Raw genomic sequence first — 12318 nt, 5'->3', positions numbered from 1 at the left:
GCTAAGGTTGTGGCTATCTGGTCCACATGAGTCCCTGCTTCCACTACTGTGGCTTGGAACTTTTTGGCCTGCCACTTGTATTTATTCACCCGCTTCTGCAATTTGTGTACCTACTTTCTCAACTTCCTAACCTCTATCTTAAGCCGCATTATTTCTCTCAATTGCATTTGGTATTTTTGTTTGGCACGTAGTCTTCATTGTTCACACAGCTCCACTCATTCTTTCTTAACCAAAACCTCTTTAGTTTTTGCAACTAGTTTAGCTGGAGGTAAATCCCTCGAGATAGCTTCTACTACACCGACTATTAGATTTTCTTCCACTGCCCATTCTTGTTCAGTTATTTCTTGTTTTACGTCCTTCTCGCCTGGCCTTACCACTGGCTCACTTTTCGGGACCGCTTTGGTTGGTCCTTCCTCTTCGCCAACAATTGCTTCCTTTTGTTGTGGGATCACCACAACCGGTGGTGCCCTTATGAGATGATCACCTATTAATATGTCTACTGGAACCTCTCCATGTTCCCCTGCCTTAAGGATATCTTCCTCTTCTTCCCTTTCACGCTCTGAAGTGCTAGTCGCCTGGGCAACATCTATCCCACCCAGCTGTGGTCTTTATGATAATTTCAAAGCAGGAGGAACGACAATATCTTCTTCTATGCATCATGGGGAATGAGATGCCCTCGCTCCTCTTGGGATAGAAGAGAAAAAGGAAAACTCGCAGGGATCTTATGTGTTTGGTCCCAAGGTTGACACTAGTTCTTGTGGAGCAGTGCCAGCCTCATGCCCTAGTTCTCCTAGAACTTCCTCCATAGAATCCATGGTTCTCACAGCTCCAAGCTCTTCTTGTCCTAGTTCACCCTCCTTCATTGGTCCTATGGTTGGGGTGGCCACGACCTCTTCTTCATTCAGGTTGTCTTCCTCCATTGGTTCCATAGTGGTAGGAGGTCCTTGTGGAGTACCTTTAGGCGCAATATCAACCAATTCTCTCGTCCTTGCTTATTGTGGTAACTCCTTTGTTGTTTTCATGCTATTGAATTGTTTTTCTAGCTCCACAGTCGAGGCTGGTTCTTGTGGAATAGCCTCGACCATGCTACTAGTGGGCCTTTCTATGTCGACTCCTACATCTTCCATCGATTCCGCAGTTACGGCTTTCTCTTGAGGATCAACCTCTTCTTCAATTTCTTTGACTTCCATTTCCATCTCCTCTAGCTCCTCTTGGTCAACATAGTCTTTTCCTTCTCCATATTCTTCCTCCATTGCTTCGGGTTCATCTTCCCTGGTGGCCACAGTGGCTTCTATCTCTTCCTCCATGAAATCCCGAAATAGATCCCACGAAATCGAAACCCGTCTAATTGCATTCATCACCAGTAGCTGGGTTAGCCCATGGTGGGTAATGACTGCCATCACCTATCGTGAGTATTGAGCAGAATGTTCCATCAGCTGAAGACTCCTTAGTAAGAAATAAGGCATATTTAATGAGAAGGCCTTTGCTTGGGGGAATCGGAGGTGAGCTAATATCTGGAGATGATATTTAAACACAGTGGAGTATCTCCCCTCACAAGTTATATATTTTATTACAAACTCTGCTACCTCTCCCCATGGATGCGGTAATGAGTTTCGGTTGTATCCTCAACCCTTCTATGCAATGCTTTCTCCTACCTGCAAAAACACTTTGAGAAACTCTGAGAGGGAAGTCCTCCTTGAAAACCATCTCTGTCGATTTTGAGGGAGCCCGCTGACTTTTACAATGGCTTCCTCTGTAATAGGGACTTCCTATCCCGTGGACCCGATAACTTTCTTCTTCCAAATTGAGTGCAAATTCCACCGAAATTGCCTCGTTGGACCCCCTCAACCTGTTGAAGTAGACATCCCAACCTACATTTTCAAAACCTGCCATACCTCCCAACTATTTCAAAATCTTGTTGTGTCTTCTGGCTCATGCCGCACAAACCGTCTACCCATCATTGCAGAGGCGGAATCAACACGATGAATATAGTTAGATGGTAGGGGAAAATGACAGGGATCCAAACCATTGGTAATAGTAGTAATTCCATGGTTGTCTCAGAAAAAGGATGGTAACAGTACTGCTACGTCTGAAGAAATTTCAAAGAATGATGGAGAGTTATGGCAGTATGGTTGGATGTTTTTAATGGTTCAATGTAGTGTTTTGTGGAAGTGACTGGTTGTATTTTTTGCATACGAACATTAATTCCAATGTGTCGGGGTCATGATTGTTGAGATTGCAACAAGATGATGGAGCTTAGTGAAAAGAGTCGCCTTCACTAGGTGGGTCCGCAGGCAAATTATGGCGCAAGTTCTATTTTTGGATCCTAGCAGGGATGATCACAGCAGGAGTGACCATAGCAGGGATGATCACAGCAGGAGTGACCACAGTAGGAGTGATCACAGTAGGAGTGACCATAGCAGGAGTGATCACAGCAGGAGTGATCAAAGTCTATTTTTAGACTGGCTATCCAAAATAGAAAAGTCAAATATTATTGTCTCATAATAATATTTGGACTATAAACTTGATCTTATTCTCTTAGAGCACTTCACATTGAGCTACAGATGTGGCCCATGTAGCTGTCAGAAGGAAGTATGATTTTCTTATGAGTCAATTGAGTTGTTTCATGCATGACTTCAATTAGAACTCAATCAGTTGAGTTTGGTGGAGTTGATTGTGGAGTTGATGGAGTTGTGTTTAGTTTGACTTGGTTAAACTAGTTGTAGTTAGTCTAACTGCAAATAGACTAATCATGAGTTGTTAAAATAATTATTAACTCATAATACAACTATAGAATACATCAATTAACTCAGTTGCATGTCAGTGCATGTTCAGTTCAACAGGGACAGGTGTTAGAGGATCAGATTGCTATCAGTTGTGACTATAGTTGTGCATGAGGATTTGCACAATCAAGGGATTGAGTATGCTAATGAGTTTGCTCATGTATTTGCCCAATATTATAGCCTCTGCTGACGTCTTACATAGTGTGAGTGATTCTTTGGAAGTGAAATACGAGTTTGGTAAACCATTCTCATTCATTCTTGAGCAGGTATTGAGTAGTGGAGGCAGGCAAGCAGTGGAATAGATTTGGAGATCAGATCTTAGTTGTATTGTGTGTAACAGGTGGAGCTGGTACTGGATTGCTTGTGATAAGCATTTTACTTTGTAATGTTACATGGTCTCAATCATTAATATACAGATAGTTGGGGTTTTTAGCAAGATGCTTTCCCCGGGTTACATACTGTGTTAATGTGTGAATGCTCTTGATGTTTTATTGTTATTGATGTTTCTATATTGATGATAAACGTAGAGGAGCTTATGTATTGTGTATGTATTTCGAAAATAGTACATGATCAGGATAATCTCTATTGAATATGTGTTAAATTATTCAAAATTTCTACATGGTATCGGAGCTGTTGATCATCAGATCTACTATTCAGGAAGTGTTTACATTCTATTTCTTCAGGCAGAGTCTGTAATCGGGCCAGGTAGCCTCTTGATTCATCCTTCCTTTGGAAGGTGAGATATCTGGTGAATGCCCATACAGTCAATCTCTGTACGAGAAATATTGTGTTCTCACGAATCTTAGATCCAAGGCGGTTGAGTTGGTTGCTGGTGGAATTCAAATTTGCAGCAGTGTTTTCTTGGTGGCAACGCAACAATGTCTTTCAACGGATTGTGATTGGAGTATGCTCTTAAGGGCAGCTCAAACTATATTGCATGGAAGGATAGGATGGAGGCAGTATTGGATGATAACAGGCTGAAGGAGTTCATAGATATCGATGTCCCAAAGCCTACTGATGCTACTCAAGCTGATGCTTGGCAAAAGAAGACCGCAAAATGTCGAAGGATTCTGTTGGAGGGCGTGAAGGATCACATTAGCCTCCATGGAGAGGCTACTCCATATTTGATGTGGAAATCATTAACAGAATTATTCCAAAGCAAGATCGATCAGAGGAAGCTGGCGCTCAAAGATAAACTCAGAAACATCAAATGCGAGAAGGGTGACAGTATGCCCAAGTAGCTCACGAAGTTCACTCAGTGTCGAGATGAGCTGGGAAGTGTGGGGGTTACTGTCGATGATGAGGACTTGGTGAGCTTGGCTCTCCTTGGTCTTCTGAAGAGTTGGCATTCCTATCAGGACTCTGTCAATGGTCGGGAGAAATTTCCAGGATGGGAAAGACTATGGTCATATCTTGTGCAGGAGGAGATCACGCGGAGTACCAGGGACAGATCTTCGTCAAAGGGAGCTGATGAAGAGAATTGCACTTTGGCTGCCAAAGCAAAGAAAGGGAAGAGCAAGAAAGCTTCTCAGTCTAGTGCGAAAGGCAAGAAGCAGGATATGTCCAAGGTGATGTGTTTTCACTGTCACCAGCACGGACACTATGCCACTAATTGTCCGCAGAAGAAGAAGAACAAGCAGGTTACTGGATCTTCAGAAGGAGAGGCTCTAGCCTCATAGCTTGAGCTTGATTTTTCATTGATCGCATGCTTGGTTTCAAGTGTGATGGGATCGGTGTGGTTCTTGGACAGTGGTGCGTCTTTTCACATGAGGGTAGATAGAGATTTGTTCTTTGATCTGGAGGACAAAGATCTTGGAGTGCACATCGAGATGGGCGATGATGGTAGATACAGTGTGACCGATATTGGTACCATTTCCTTTGAGAGGGAGTCTGGTAAACCCTTCGTATTGAAGGAAGTCATGCATGTTCCAGAATTGAAGAAGAATCTTATCTCAGTGGTGATGTTAGAAGACAAAGGGTATGATGTTGTTTTCAGTGAGGGAAAGGCTTTCCTGCGCAGCAAGACAACTGGTGAGACCCGGAAGATAGGGGTTCGAGTGAGGAACCTTTATCAGTTGCATGTAGATGGATGCGCAGCAATGGCAGGCAAGGCAGAAGGATTGGTGAGCCGGGATGATGGCGAGTTGTGGCACAGGAGATTAGGTCACCTTCACCATGGAGCCTTGAAGATACTGTAGCAGATCACTATAGGGCTTCCTAAAGGCACACTTGCGCAGTTAGATCAGTGCAATGGGTGTACTTTGGGGAAGTTTGTGAAAGCCACCTTTCACGAGAAGGATAGTCGCGCCACAACGATCCTTGCTTCGATAGAAAAACACAGGTATTATGTGATTTTTGTTGATGATTTCTCTCGTAAGTGCTGGATCTTCTTCATGTAGAAGAAGAGCGAGACATATTCAAAGTTCTGTGAATTCAAAGGACTGGTCGAGAAGGAGTCGGGGAAGAAGGTGAAGGCTCTTAGGAGCGATAATGGTGGTGAATACATCTTAGACGAGTTCAAGGATTTCTACAAGGTAGAAGGGATTCGTAGAGAGCTCATAGCTCCCCATAACCCACAACAAAATGGGGTAGCTGAGCGGAAGAACATAACGATTGTGGGTGTTGAATGGGCAATGTTGCATGATCACGGACTACCCCTTCACTTGTGGGCGGAAGCATGCAATATAGAAGTTTATGTGCAGAACCGTTGTCCTCATATGATACTTGGCATGAGTACACCCGAGGAGGCTTATTCTGGTAAGAAGCCTGATCTTTCTCATTTGAGGATTTTTTGTGCTAACGTTTACATGCATGTGACGAAGGATGCCAGGAAGAAGTTGGAGCCAACTGCAGAGGTTGGGATATTTGTGGGGTACACTGATACGCCCCACAATTATTGTGTGTATTTTCCAGACAGTGGTAAAATTGTTGTGCAATGGGATATAAAATTTTAGGAGGAGAAAGCCATGAAGTGTTCGCTTGAGAGGGAGCTACACTTGCATGCAGATGAGGAGCTATTAGTTCATAAGGATGAGCTTTAGGATGTGGATCAGCCACAGGACGAGGTTCATGGAGTGGAAGAGACCACTCATGCAACGCCAACCATTAGAGGGTAAAAGCGCTTGACAGAAGCTGAGCGACTGGCTCAAGATGTAGAGAAAGTTGTAGGACCACCTACAGCCCAACGCAGGCAGAGACAGCACCTAACCGGTACACTAGATACATGGCTCTTATGAGCAAGTGTGTTGTGACTGAGGCATCCTCTTTCGAGGAAGCTGTGGAGGATCCCGCATGGGTAGACGCCATGGTGGAAGATTATGATTCTATTGTCAGAAACAGTGCATGGGAGATTGTTCCTAGACCGGAAGGGAAATCAGTGGTGGGTTCGAGATGGATCTACAAAGTTATGCAGGAAGCTGACGGGAGTGTGGAGAAGTACAAGGCAAGATATTTTGCCCGAGGCTTTTCACAGATAGAGGGGATCGATTATGAGGAGACCTTTGCACCTGTCGCAAGGTATTCTTCCATAAGGACGATTCTTGCTCTCTCAGCGCAGATGGGATGGCACATTCATCAGACGGATGCGAAGACTGCGTTCCTCAATGGAGTCATTGAGGAGGAGGTGTACATTGAGTAGCCCAAAGGCTTTGAGGTCTTCAGCAGCGAGTCGCATGTGTGCAGGCTCAAGAGAGCATTGTATGGGTTGAAGCAAGCACCACGTGCTTGGTACACATGGATAGACGGCTATTTCACAGGACTTGGATTCTCCAAGAGTGAGGCAGATCCTAACCTATACTAGATTGTGGTGGAGGGTAAGTTGCTTACCATTGTACTGTATGTTGATGATTTGATTCTAACGGGTGATGAGCTGTTGATACTGTCATGCAAGAAGGATCTTGCTACAGAGTTTGAGATGAAGGATTTGGGCCTCCTTCACTATTTCCTAGGATTGGAAATATGGCAGCGCAGTGGTGGACTGTTTGTTTCTCAAGGCAAGTATGCTCGGGAGATAATGGAGAAGTTCAACATGCATGGCTGCAAGCCTGTTGATACTCCTCTTCCTGGAGGTTGGAGGAAGGAGGATGCCACTTCGGGAGAAGAAGTGGACGCCACTGTTTATCGACAGTTGGTGGGGTCGCTGATGTATTTGGTTAATACACGACCTGATATATGCTATGCAGTTAACCAGCTTTCACAAGCTATGGTTCAACCTACCAAGCTCTTGTGGAAGGCGGGCAAGCATGTATTGTGTTATTAGAGAGGCACATCGGAATATGGATCTTGGTACAGACAGGAGGATGCAGATTGGGCAGGGAGCTCAAGAGGCCAAGTATATGGTAGCAAGGACATCAGGTACCATCATATCAGAGATTGTGTGCAGCCGAGGATCATGTTGCTTTCGTACATTCCAACGGAGGATCAGGATGCTGATATTCTGACGAAGGCTCTCACCAGGAGCAAATTCGAGTACCACCGAGGCAGGATAGGGGTTGCTGATAATCCATATCTTGTCGAGAGGGAGTGTTGAGATTGTAACAAGATGATGGAGCTTAGTTAAAAGAGTCGCCTTCACTAAGTGGGCCCGCAGGCATATTATGGCGCAAGTTCTATTTTTGGATCCCAGCAGGGATGATCACAGCAGGAGTGACCACAGCAGGGATGATCACAGCAGGAGTGACCACAGCAGGAGTGATCACAGTAGGAGTGACCACAGCAAGAGTGATCACAGTAGGAGTGATCAAAGTCTATTTTTAGATTGGCTGTCCAAAATAGAAAAGTCAAATATTATTGTCTCATAATAATCTTTGGACTATAAACTTGATCTTATTCTCTTGGAGCACTTCACTTTGAGCTACAGATGTGGCCCATGCAGCTTTCAGAAGGAAGTACACTTTTCTTATGAGTCAGTTGAGTTGTTGCATGCATGACTTCAGTTAGAACTCAATCAATTGAGTTTGGTGGAGTTGATAGTGGAGTTGATGGAGTTGTGTTCAGTTTGACTTGGTTAAACTAGTTGTAGTTAGTCTAATTGCAAATAGACTAATGATGAGTTGTTAAACTAATTATTAACTCATAATACAACTATAGAATGCATCAGTTAACTCAGTTGCATGTCAGTGCATGTTCAGTTCAACAAGGATAGGTGTTAGACGATCAGATTGCTATCAGTTGTGGCTATAGTTGTGCATGAGGATTTGCACAATCAAGGGATTGAGTATGCCAATGAGTTTGCTCACGTATTTTCCCAGTATTATAGCCTCTGTTGACGTCTTACACAGTGTGAGTGATTCTTTGGAGGTCAAATACGAGTTTGGTAAATCATTCTCATTCATTCTTGAGCAGGTATTGAGCAGTGGAGGCAGGCAAGCAGTGGAATAGATTTGGAGATCAGATCTTAGTTGTATTGTGTGTAATAGGTGGAGCTGGTGCTGGATTGCTTGTGATAAGCATTGTACTTTGTAATGTTACATGTCTCAATCATTAATATACAGATAGTTGGGGTTTTTAGCAAGATGCTTTCCCCGGGTTACATACTGTGTTAATGTGTGAATGCTCTTGATGTTTTATTGTTATTGATGCTGCTATATTGATGATCAACGTAGAGGATCTTATGTATTGTGTATGTATTCTGCAATAGTACATGATCAGGATAATCTATGTTGAATATATGTTAAATTATTCAAAATTTCTACAATGATTACAAAATCACCGTAATCTTTTTATTCTCATTCATATTAGATTTAGTTTGGTGTGAATCTTGTGATATGAATGCATTTTTGCTAGTACGTCATTGTTTATTATGACAGGACCCCCCCCCCCAACTTAATTACGGTCGTCTGTGGCATGTATTGGTGGCTTTTTGGAATATTTTAATTAAATCTGTAAAAGTTAGCAGAGACGTACCTGGGGACCTACCTTATGGTGGAGTAACAGCAAAATGACTGACGAAGTAACAGTAGCATGGAGTAACAACAGTGATGGAGTAACGACACTAGTGGAGTAGCAGCAACGGGGGAGTAACAGCATGGTAGATTAATAGCACGGCGGAGTAACACCACCAGCAGAGTAACAACACGAGTGAATGTTATAGACATTTTTGTGCCTCGCAGCATGGAGCATGAAATGTCGATAATTACAGGGATCCAAAGTCCCTAAACATGTTGTTCTTACCCGTAGAGGAACAAGGTCAGCAAACCACAGCACTTCCTATCAGTTCTCCACCTGAAAACACTCAAAAACAGGTTATTTTTGGATCATGTCAGCTGCTCCACTGAGCATCTGCGCTGAATGTCAACTGCTCCTCCTTGTACCTGCGCTGAAAGTCAAAACCAATGAAGGCTACCTGCGCTGGGCGAGATTGGCCAAGTGGCACAGTCATTCTGCAAGGTGTCAACTGCCCAGGAAGCTTCCAAACTGACACTTGGTTCAAGGAATTCGCCCTATGATGAGTAAGAGGTACTTGATCTCCATGTGGAAGCAAGGATCTCCAAGTGGACTCAAGAACTGAAGTTTAACTGAAGAGGGAGAGGACACAAGGAAGCTTTATGTCAGTCTCAAGCTGACTCATCCTTTCTCCTTCTACCCTATATATAGAGCTCTCTCATGAGGTCTAGGGAGGCTGGAATTTTGTGCAAAGTAAGGAAGTGCTGTTGGTTTACAGTTAGAGTTATTGGGTGATTGCTTTTATAGAGGAGAAGAGGAGATTTCTTGCTGCTGGGGAGGTGCTGCTGGATTGGAGCCATTTATGGTTGTAACCTTCTCAGAACCTTTTTCTTCTATCAATAAAGCTTTTGATGTTCTCCTATATACTTGTATTGCAATGATGTATTGTTTTCATCTGTATATTTGATTCATCCTAATCCATGCATCAGTTATGAGTACATGTTTCTTGTAGTTTCCTTCTCTCGTTTTTGCAGGATCTGTGTGTAGCTGGGCCGGCAAGAGAGCAAGGAGCTGGGAGCAAGAGGCAAAGAGAGAAGATGGGATCGACAAAAGCGAAAGACATCAGTTAGTCAATCTTTTCTTCCCTCTCTGTATTTTCATAAAGGAAAACTATCAAAGCTTTACTTTCAGTTGTTGCTAAGGAACTATCACCCTTAGAGTAGGGATAGGGTCATTCCGAGTCGGATACTTTTCCCCACAACAAACTGGCGACTCCGCTGGGGAGCCTAGTATCTTGTTGGTTTATTGTGTTTCTTGCTATTCATCTCATAAACAAGGAGAGCACCAAATCGAACTGCAATTGAGTCCTTCAATTGCAAAGTAGAGGGCAGCTGCTCTGGCTCAGTTTCTGAGCAAGTTTATGATTTGAAGAGCTGATCCACAAGGACTCTTGTGCTCTTTGTGATAGCTTTTCATCCTCTTGATCATCCCTTAGCTTGTACTTGACCTATAGCTTTTTATTTCAGCAAAAACAGTGAATTTTTGAGCTTTTTATGACCCGGAAATCCTTGTAAACGCAACTCTCGTGTCTCAGTGCAGGCTGCCCAAAGGCAGTCTGCATTTTAGCGCAGGTACTCCCTTCGGGAACTGCGCTGAAAGTCAGTTTGACAGACCAGAGCCTGCGCTGGACCAGTTAGCCAGTGTCTTGCTGAGGTTTCCTACTGAGTCTTGGCCCTGTTTTCATTGTTATTTTGCTGCTGATTGCTTGTCATTTGTACTTGCTGTAAACCAACTTTCCTTGACATTATTCCGCCTCAGTTGTGTGATGAAATTGTGATTGTTCTTTCAGTATTTCTTGTTTCAGTTACAGTTTCCCATTGTGAAAAGCAAACCAGTATAGTTGTGGCCTCTTAGACCCTGAACTGTAAAAGTGTCTTTGTGATCTTAAGAGCTAGTTTTATTACTATTCATGGCTATTTGAGTTTGTTTGTTTTTCATTTTATGGTTTGAATTCATACATTTTTAGTGTCGAAACAAGTACCTGTAAGGCGTCTTTTGATTTTAGACAAAACTTGTTTGTTTACGCTTCAAATTGAATTCGAAAATTATACGACAGTTTCCTTTTGTCTTACATCAACATTAAGGGAAAAGAAAAGAAATACATGCATCTTGCATTTGCATTTTTTGATAAGTTTGCGTGATTGATCTAGGAGAAAGTGCATTAGTTTGTGCTTTGTTCTCTGTGTGGAAAGATTATGTTTTTCTCTCCCCTCAGTAGTTAGGATTTTCAAAGCTAAAAAGATTGTAAAGCTTGCTTATCATTTTAGCTGCATTTAGGAATTTGTACCAATACATCTCGTGGTGATCCTGAAAGACAAACTGCTAAACAAGATCAACTTAAAATATATTGAATGAATCTAAAAACGCTTTGTAACATAACGCTCACAATAGAGGTCTAGGTAGAGACGTGTTCCGGCGTCGTTAAACGTAGTGACTGTCGATCTCTACGAAGGTGGGTGATTCCTCCTGAGGGACGATAGCACTAATACGGACTTGTGCTCCCGCGTACCGTCGCGTATATTGGGAGACCCCTATAGGCATTTATCCTTTATCCTTAGGAAGCCATGTCGGCCACCCTACTGATCGCGATGCAGTGAACACAGCATTCACGAAGATCGACCACCCGTACCGTAAAACGTATTCTGTGGTTTCGCGAAAAGTTTGGCACACCCTCTGCCTAGATCTCCAGAGCAGTTTCTTTTGGCCTTTTTCAAACTCTATAATTGAAAAAGTCCAACCGAGCATTTGTCACTTCGGGCTCGTTAATACATCGAAGGCGACTAGAGTCATCTTTAGCTTTTTCTCGACTCTTAAAACATGAAAAAGCAAAGTTGTGTCTAAAAGCGTCTAATAAAATTCATTCAATACGGAAACATAATTCCCCTTTTTGTATTTTAGTTGATCAAGTAATCCGCAACCGTGGAGGAAAGTCAATTAAAACTCCGTCGTTCGAGGAGACTCGCGAGTCAACCGTCTTTGTCTCCGGAATCGAGAGTAGTACGGACGAAGCGAACTCGCTTGACCGGGTCAAAATCTCCCATTAAAGTTAGAACAACAGTTCCGACAACATCTGAGATTCTGGTCACTCCTAATATTTCTGGAATCCCTGCCTCTATTGAAGAAGTTCAACAGCAACAGAGGGACAGTTGTACTGATCCTAGTCTGAGGACAAGTACTTGCATAACTGAACCAGTTCCATCTGAAACCGGTCCACAGAGTCTTGTTGCTCAAACAACTGTCGCTGTCGAAGCAACCCCTTCTTCGGCACCAGAAATCTTTTACGGACCTGACGGTCTTCCTCTTCCTCCTGGTCTGATTGCAATAGAGGAAATCGTAGAGGACCAGCAAGCAAATACTCCAACTCATTTTGGAGTAGGCGCCACTCTTTTTCCTTCTGCATCAGAAGTTTGTCCATCACCACTGGAAGTTCCTGTAGAATCGTTAGGCAGTTTATTGGATAGACTTAAAATGTCTGAGCAACCGTCGACATCTAGGACTGTGCCAAATGACACAGTGACAGCAGAAACTCCTGCTGTCACTCCAACGATGTTTGCCGGCATACCAGCTGTCCCGACTAGCTCTCATCAGCTAG

The sequence above is a fragment of the Pinus tabuliformis genome, chromosome X (assembly GCF_031772625.1).
Source record: "Pinus tabuliformis cultivar Carrire ecotype Pingquan chromosome X, CPIR1, whole genome shotgun sequence".
Lineage (NCBI taxonomy): Eukaryota > Viridiplantae > Streptophyta > Pinopsida > Pinales > Pinaceae > Pinus > Pinus tabuliformis.
Note: the sequence above shows the minus strand (reverse complement) of the source record.